Raw genomic sequence first — 9,057 nt, forward strand, 5'->3', positions numbered from 1 at the left:
GAATAACTTGTCATTGCACCACCGTCTTTGTCAGTTCACACGTGGCCACTACAGAGGAGGTTTCAGAGTTGAGTATTTGAGGTGGGGACCCTAGGTACTTGGATTTCCAGGGTATTGAGGTCCCTAGGTATTGGGCTGCCTAGGGTATTGGGAGGCCAGGGTATTGGGGGGCCCAGGGTATTGGGGGGCCTAGGCTATTGGGGGGCTTAGGGCATTATGGGGGCCAGGGTATTAGAGGGCTCAGAGTATTGCGGGGCCTAGGGTATTCGGTTACCTAGTAAGGCGACCTTGAGTGAACTAAAGGGCACTAAACAAATACAATGTGTTATTACATTAGCAGTGAGATGCTCTCTGATTGTGCTTTTTCTCAAGCACTCCTTGCCGGCTAGACTGTTATCAGCCAGGAAAGTTGGAGTGTATAAAAACAGCGAGACAGGTCGGTGCCCGGCCACACCGCTACAGAGAAAACCAGTGCAACACCATGACGTGGACAGCAGGGAAGTGGACGCTCTTTGTGGGCCTGATGTCCATCTTACTGGGCAGCCTGGTAGGATATATAATGTTTAACAATGTACTTTATGAGCCTAGGATTATGGAAACTTGCATGGAAATGTAAATCCAGACAAAACAGCTTTCGGGTTATGTGCACGCAGTGGACACAGGCAAATGAGCCATTTGCCTAAATGTCAGAGCGGGAAAAATCTATTGGACAGGAGACAGACAATCAGGCCAAAACAAAGTGGTAGCCATGCCATTGTGCAAATTGATTTTCTTAACAGGTTCAAAAGACTAATGTCCTGTTTTGTAATTAACCATCGCGTTGCCACGATAGTTTACTAGCACGCCTGCCATGACGGACTGATATCTTTCTGTCTCTCAGGTGACGCAATGTTAATTTCACTCAGACTATTTGAACAAGCTAATCGCGAAGCCAGAGTAAGCTGAGAGAGTGTTTCACAATGTCACTATCGGGAAATCACCGGACCGGAGAGCTCTGAAAGATCGAAAGCTGATTTCTAGCTTGAGTGGAAAAGGAAAAGCAGGGATGACAATCTTATATTACAGCAGCATGCAAACTGTGGTCCTTGCATCGCTTAGTGCGGTCCTGCTGCAGCTTTGCATGGCATGACCACGGACGCTTTCCGGACTTAGTGACTTACTCTATGACGAGTGTTGTTGGTTCGGTACGGACAGGCATCAATGCCTTTGTGTTCTACCCTGCCCATCCAGCCAATGGGTAAGCCGATCGGCTGATAACATTCAAAGTGTCTCCACCGACCGGGTGGGAAGGAGGAAGGGACTTTATTCGACCATCCAGTGTTTTTTCATAATTCTGGGCTCAATTTCTTGTGGAAAAGTTATAAAAAAATTAATATTATACATCAAATGCATTAAAAAAAGAAAGGATATGGTTATATTTTCGGTCAACAAAAATAAACTGACAGGAATCAATTGCCCCGGTTTGACATTGTCTCTTAAGTTCTGTAACATTCAGTTGGATTTTTGAATATGGTCCTCAGACAGAGCATGTTTCTGACACTATAACAAACCCGACACTCAAAACAATTTGAATGTTTTTTACTTCTTCGACAGGAGCGAGCGGAAACCGCTGCAGTTATCACCTCGTCCGGCAATCGTACCGACAACGTAACTGCAGCAACAAAGTCTCCCAAAACGACCCAGGCCAGTAGAAATGTGACCAGCGCCACGACGACCAGCGAAACAGCTGCAGTTATCACCTCGTCCGGCAATCATACCGGCAACACAACTGCAGCAACAAAGTCTCCCAAAACCACCCAGGCCAGTAGAATTGTGACCAGCGCCACGAGACCAGAGTCTCCCGGGATCACCAATGCCACAACAAAGGGTACCAGTACCCGCCCCCCCAATCCACCCCCCACGATCAAAACCGGCAGATGTTGCACAAAGACCAAACCACCCAGCGGCTCGACGTCCTCGTTGGGGTCACATGACCAACTGCTGCCGCTGGTCGTTTCCATGGTGATCGGACTGATGGCGAACTGATTGTTCGAAGCTTCTGAGGGTCCTTTGTTTCATCGCGAGTAATTATTTGCTGAAGCCCACTTGAGGCCCGAGGATGACGGCCGTCGGCCATACTGCCAAATCCAAAGGTATACACGGTACGAACCACCGCCCGAATGAAGAATAGGATTCTTATTATAACGCATTCAAATAAAGAACCACAAATCCCTTTAATCTGTGTTTGATTGGCCTCTTTGTAAACTTGTAGGAGTCACCGTCATCATCATCATCATCATCATCATCATCATCATCATCATCATCATCATCATCATGCCCATAGTCAAGAAAGCTTAACTGAATCGACATTCCTACATCCATACTATAACAGGAAGCATTGACTGTACCGTGTAAAAAGATAATGTAATTGGAAGAACTACATGTAATAATATTGTCATTACCAAACGTACATTAGGTCAACAGTCGTTTTGGTTCTTGCGCTTGATTGTCAATTCTTTGTTTTCAATCTCATCTCATCCAACGTCTAGCATATGGTGAGCAGCTGTTGTACTCAACACATTGACCAAGCAGGGCGATCCCTGTCAGAAATATGGCAATAACTTAGTTTAGGTAAATTTTACACCGTATTTGCATTTCATTTGTTTTCACGCACAAGCCGGAAAGTTGTAAAAACTTTGATTTGAGTATGGCTACCATTAACATGGAGTATATGCTCGGGTTAGGGTTAGGTGGACGTAAGTCATAAACAGTGGTAGATTGACAGGTAGATTCAACATTACACATGATATCTTCGGTTCATGTAAATCTAAAGTGGTTGTGCTCATGGGATTAAACTAAGGAACAAAAGGTATCCTATAATCAGTAAAGTTATGTCAGTAAATATAAGTGCGTTGTGTGGCAATTGACTTGCCTCTGAAATAAATGATAAGACAATGAGGCTACCATAAAATAAAATATACTGAGACTACTGAGACATACATCCTGACAAGCACAGACAGATAGATACACACACAAAAAATATAACAAGATGAATAGATAGTATTTTCGTCAAAATATTTGACACAAACGATGAATCCATAAATCGTCCTCATTGCTCTTCCATGACGAGAGTGGGATGCTCTGATTGGTTGTCTGGGTCACTTTGCATCACGGGGTGGGGATAGATCCTGGACCACCTGTGTTCGTCATATTGGGAGTCGAAAGGCTATAAAAGCCCTCAGCAAACAGATAAGAAACACAATAGTTTCAAACTGCCCAGCTTCACATGCACACGCGCACATGAACACAAATCCTGTGACCACTGGTACCCAAAGGCGGAGAAGCACCTGAACGCTGAGGATAAATCAGGGGAAGGAGATTCCACTATTTCATTTTCATCTTCTTCATCATCATCATCATATTCATCACCTTCAGAGCCATGTTCCTGTCATTTTGGCTATGCTCATTGGCTCTTCTGGCGCAGGTAAAGTCCTGAGTTTGTAACCTTTACAAAGGCAGCTCTCATTCATGTCTGTTCTTTTCTACACACGGAAAATAGGGTTCTGTCAAAACGGGTTTATCAGCTGCCATACGTTCAATACAATATTTGCTGCGGGTGGACAAGTTGTTTGAGCAGCCAATTGATCGCTTGATGTGTACCCACCTCTGTGTGATATTCTATCCTAGATCCACCATGATTAATATGTCATGTATCCAATCTTTATGTGCTAAATTTCCTTTGTCTGTTTGTAGTCTTTGTCATCAGTATCCTCAGAAGCAACTACACAGAGCGACAACATGACCACCGCCGTGTCCTCCAAAACTACTCCAACGACAACTCATGCTACCGAAACGGCTGGGGCTAACCTAACGGCTGGGGCTAACCAAACGGCTGGGGCTACCGAAACGGCTGGGGCTAACCAAACAGCTGGGGCTAACCAAACGGCTGGGCCAACCCAAATGACTTCTGCGGCAACCCAAATGACATCTGCAGTTGCCCTTACCACGTTTGGGGCGAGCAGAACGACGACTGGGGCGAGCAGAACGACGACAGTAGCAGCCAATCCAGGCCCTGTGGCCACCGGAATGACGACAACTAACGGACACAGCCGCCTCATCGGCTCGCTGATCCTGTTCCTGGGTTCAGTTTCTTTGGCAGTGATTGACCACTAGAGATCGCTGTTTCTTCATCCGCTTTGGCAGCACGTCTTTATTGCCTTTTGTAGCCAATGAAAAGTGTCGGACCACTACGACTCTTGAGGATTAAGGGGGTAAAAAAGAAAAATCGAAGAACAAACTCATGATTAGGGTATGTTGTACAGTTTACGGTACTAAAGCTGACCAAAGGGAATGCAAATTAAGATGAGCATATGTATACTCGACTATTTAAACTTGGCCACTTAGTGCTTTCCTATTGAATGAATTAAGCTGTTAAATTCCACCTCTTTACTAAGCTTTAGTGTGTGTTACCTGTAGTGTATAGAAAATAAAGTGTAACATGTTGGATGGAAAATAAATTATTTGAGGAAATAGATTTCAAAACATGGTTTTGTATGATTGGGAGTAGTTTAATTCGATGTGGATATCATTATTTTATGAAAGCCCTTCAGACTGACAATAAGAACCGCCAAAGAAAACGCCCAGGCAAAACTAATGATTCGATTTTAGTTGAGGAAATATAAAAAAATATGGAGACTTCACAGTTCATGCAAATCTATCAAAAGGAGAAATTGTGCAAATCTGGCTCCGAAACGATATTACTATATCGAAGAGTTCTGAAAGGTCTCATACAACATAAAGCTCCTCAATACAAACAGAGGAGCTTTTTGCCTAATGCAGAATGCATAAGGCATTCTGCCTAATGCAACAAACAATGTAATCGTCATCATTCAGTGAGGTGCGGTGCGCATGACTTCACTCTGACATCACGAGGGCATGGGATGATTGTGTGTGGAAGCTGATGCGAAGAAAGGTAAGAAGTCGGGTTCACGTGCAGAAGAGGTCGGGAACTCGTGCTGTGAACTTATCTCACAGACACGTTATCATGGAGGGATTATTCGTTGACCAACATAAAGCAATGTGCTGGTTAGCTTGTTAGTCAGTTTCTCTTATTTCTGGTGTTTGCTGGTATTCCTCCTTGGTATTTGAGATCCTCAGGATTATGAAGGCAGGCGTCCTGTTGCCTCTTTATCTGATACAGTGGTCAACACCACCACCGGAGGGGGGGGGGGGGGGGGGTGCTTGGCACCTGTCGGCCCAAGGGATAATGTGGTGCCTCTCATACAGATAAATAACATGACACAATGAGGTTAACATGAACCTAAATAAATACCTGCCTCTTCGACCATGAATTTAAACTTGTTTCAAGACATAATGGAAAGGTGGAATTGTGAGACATTTTGAATAATTTCTGGTATAAAATAAAAATGTGCTGAACCTGTATGGTAATTATTGATTCCCTGATTACTCTTTGACTGAAAACAACTGCAAGTGTATCTCTTACAACAATGTAACCTTGTAGTTCTTATTATTTGCATTGTTTTAATTTTTTTCAAAGGAGACACTCCAAACAGGGTCGCGGGTCAACGGTTTTAACTGGTTCACCTCTCGTGTTAAAAAGGTAAAACAAAAGACAACATAAACTCTTCCTCTTATGGGGTAAAAAGGGGCCTTCTCTCCTCTCGTTTTCTACATTTCTTTTTAGTACCAGTATGTTCGGGTTCCTGTATGGCTACAGTACTGACTTTGAGATGTGATATGGTTACGTTGCTGTGTTTCAACAGGTTTCTTGAAATGGGGACATTACTCTTTGTAGTAGGGGAAGACTGTAATAAAAAAAGACAGTTTAATTTTGAGTTGCATTGTACTGTTGGGATTGATTCCGGCCCAACTTTTGTTTTGGGGGGACAGTTGAGTGGGGTGAGCATTTCGCCGAGCACATGAGGTACTGTGTTGCCGTGTTGGTCTTAATTAAAGAAGAGAATAACACCGGCAACGGTATTCATTATATAGTGTAACCCCCACGTTCCCACAGTCCCGGAGTGACCGGGGGAAGCTACCTGAGCAGACATAAGGGTTATAAACTACAACGGGCGCTCCCGAACCTCACAACAGACAGACATCAGCGCGGCGCTGCCCAGAATACTGCCTCTATGCTGCTGATCTGTCCAGCTGATCTAATTGTCATTATGTTCTAGGATGTTCTAGGAAAAATAATGATTATTATTTAAATTAATCCCTTTTGGATAGAAAATGGATGTGAAAAAGCTTTGGGTTATTAAGAAAACTATGAGAAAAAATGTAACAACATAACAAAAACAACATGAAAATGTACAATAAATGTTTGAGTTGACAGCATATTTACGTGTTAAAGGCCAATATAATTGATAGCTCTATAATAATACCAATTATTAATGTTTCTTCTATGAGCTATTTTCTGTACTCGGTCCAAAAGGTATTGTCTTTTTTAGAAAAAACATTGTTGGAAGTTACTTTGCGAATTGAGATTTCAACATGTCAAATGCCAAAAAACATGTTAAAGATAGGCCTACGTTTGTCAAGTTTTTCCAGAACATATTAAATCTATTGTTAACTGACTATCAACAACGTGTCAATTTCCAGTTGGATTTCGTGTTCCATGACTCATTGGTGTTTCCCTGAAGTCAGTGGTGTTTCCCTGAAACACAAATGAGTATGAATATTCAAATTATTCTAAACTTTTTTGTTTCTTTAACTGATCGGAACGTGGCCCAAGCATTCCCTTCAGCATCTAAATGTAGTGTCCCGTTCCCCGTTGTATGTATAAATTCAGCCATTTATATTTCTAAACAAAAATTGAAGGTCCAATGTGACAAATCAATTTAAAACTTGTATTAGTAAAACCACTCTACCTCCTCAGCCACATGCCGCCCAGGAATGAGTTTCCTATTTCCTGAAGGTGTGTAGGGTAACTTTCTTGGCCTGGGCGGTTTTCTCGGCAAGTGGTATTGCTGACCGTCTATTAAAGAGAGGATGCATACAGCTGTCTTCGTTCATCTTCTAAAGGATGTCCTTTTTTCTGGATGGATGCCAGCAGAAATAGGAGACAAACTAGTTAACCAGCATAGCATGTGGTTTGGTTTGTTCAACGGAAAATTGTCAATGTTTTCGACGAGGTGCAGCAGATTGATGAAGTGAGTAGTGAGCATCAGTTACTAGGGTTACAGTCCGGTACAAAACACAGCCACCTCTTTGGGCCGGGAACTCAACCTCTTTCATTTTTGTCCATCTGCTTCAACACACACTGACTTGACAGTGTGTGTTGTGACTTGTCAACTTTTTATTGCCATATAAATTGACACAATGTTTCAAAAAAATGTCTTTAGTTTGTGTCACTCAACTGTTCCTCTCGTGCCCCTCCTCTGAACACATCCTGAATGCAAAACGCAGCTCAGAAGGTCTGGCAGACATCAGCACTTGGACAACTTAGCCTTGACCTCAACAAGTCTGAGCGTGCTCTCCATACCAGGCTAGCTAGCGTTACCTGGAGGAAACTATCCAGCGAAGTCCCATTCGTGACAGCAAATACTAGTATAGTCAGATGCTGGTGACGGGCGGGCTCCCTCTCTGTAAGGGCAGCAGCGACAGTGTCCCAGATGGCTAGTCTATTGAACCTCAACCCGCCTGGGCTAAACGTTGCGCCATGCATTGCAACGAAAAGATGTGGTTGTGTTTCTGCCCCTGAAGCGCCCCTTTTGGTTAAGTGCACCTTTTGCACACCCACGCAAATTATATTTGATATCCAACTTCCTTGATCAGACCCATCATAAGTTGACACCCACTTTGCCATAATATCGTATAAATACCATATTCTACATTTGCTGAGTGAGAGAGCTTCTATCATCTGTGTGGCCAAACTGTGGTTTTAGTAGCAGCTGCCAATTTTTACCTTCCATTCATTCCCAAAATGATGAGGATTCTGGCTCTAATTCTGGGAGCGGTTGCGTTGATGGAGTCGAGATGCATACGTAAGGTAAACAATGTTTTTCTTGGTTCAGTTTCTGCTAAAACTCTGTTTTCATGTATTCATAATTCAAGATGACTTTTCTGATTTTATATTTATATGATATTGTTTTTCAAGTAAAGAGAAGAACAAAGTTAAATCACACCCAAAATAAAGCTTTTATTGTAGCATCGTGGGTGATAAGATGAGATGGCCTGCAGAGGGAATAAATGCTATTTATTTGTGTTGTTACCAATGATACTAAGGGCCCTATTTTAAGGGTCTGAAACGCAAGTGAGAAGAGCGAAATGCAAGTAGCTCTGTCGGCCGAACTTTGGCGCTGTTGCTATGAGCCCGACGCAAATCTAAAATGGATTGGTCTAAATACCCATAGGTGTGTTTTGGGCGTAAAATGCAAGAAACCAATGAGAGTGCCATCTCCCATCCCCTTTAAGAGCCATGTAATATGGCCTAATTCACACATGGAAAAGCGTTTTATTCTAAAACTTGAGTTGTCATGGTAATTTTGGCAAAGAGAAATGTGATTTGCGGTCCTGTGTGTCTAGTGTAGGGCCCCTTAGGCCCCTTTTTCAAAAATGTATACTTTTCCCACAATTTCATATTAAAGCTAGGCTACAAGGCTAGCTTTAACAGCCTACAAAAATAATCAAAAATTCACCAAAATCACCACAATAAATCTTTAGACCAATCCTCACAAAACTCATTGAACAGAATTTGTTTTACTTAGTTCCATTTGAAAAATATTTGCCAATAGTGTTGGAGCAGTTAGCCCATTTTTCTTATATGACCATTTTGTTATTGTATAACAAAACATCCGACTATTATTAGGTGGATACTAATACCCCCCACTACTAATGAACCCAAATTGTGGTACTGCACCCAAAGGCAGCACTATTTTAAAAACAAAAACGAACTTGCCTTATTTCTCCTTACAAGATTGACCTGGACTCAAAATTCTTTCATCATATTAATCTCTAAAATCAGATGCATCTTTTTCGACCTGGACTTCTGCTCTTAAAATGTTTGCTCCTCCCACAATTTCATAGAAAAGCCAATCGTCCACAGTCTCTGCCTAT

The 9,057-nt window shown here is 42.4% G+C and overlaps 1 long non-coding RNA gene across 1 annotated transcript; it reads left to right on the top strand.

Moving 5' to 3' along the window:
- Positions 1 to 254: 254 nt before the first annotated feature.
- On the top strand, positions 255 to 6,542 carry LOC130375711 (uncharacterized). Its single transcript, XR_008893905.1, has 3 exons — positions 255 to 547; positions 1,594 to 3,463; positions 3,733 to 6,542. It is a non-coding gene; the product is annotated as an uncharacterized LOC130375711 (long non-coding RNA).
- Positions 6,543 to 9,057: the final 2,515 nt, after the last annotated feature.

This window comes from Gadus chalcogrammus, chromosome 22 (genome assembly GCF_026213295.1).
Source record: "Gadus chalcogrammus isolate NIFS_2021 chromosome 22, NIFS_Gcha_1.0, whole genome shotgun sequence".
Classification (NCBI taxonomy): domain Eukaryota; kingdom Metazoa; phylum Chordata; class Actinopteri; order Gadiformes; family Gadidae; genus Gadus; species Gadus chalcogrammus.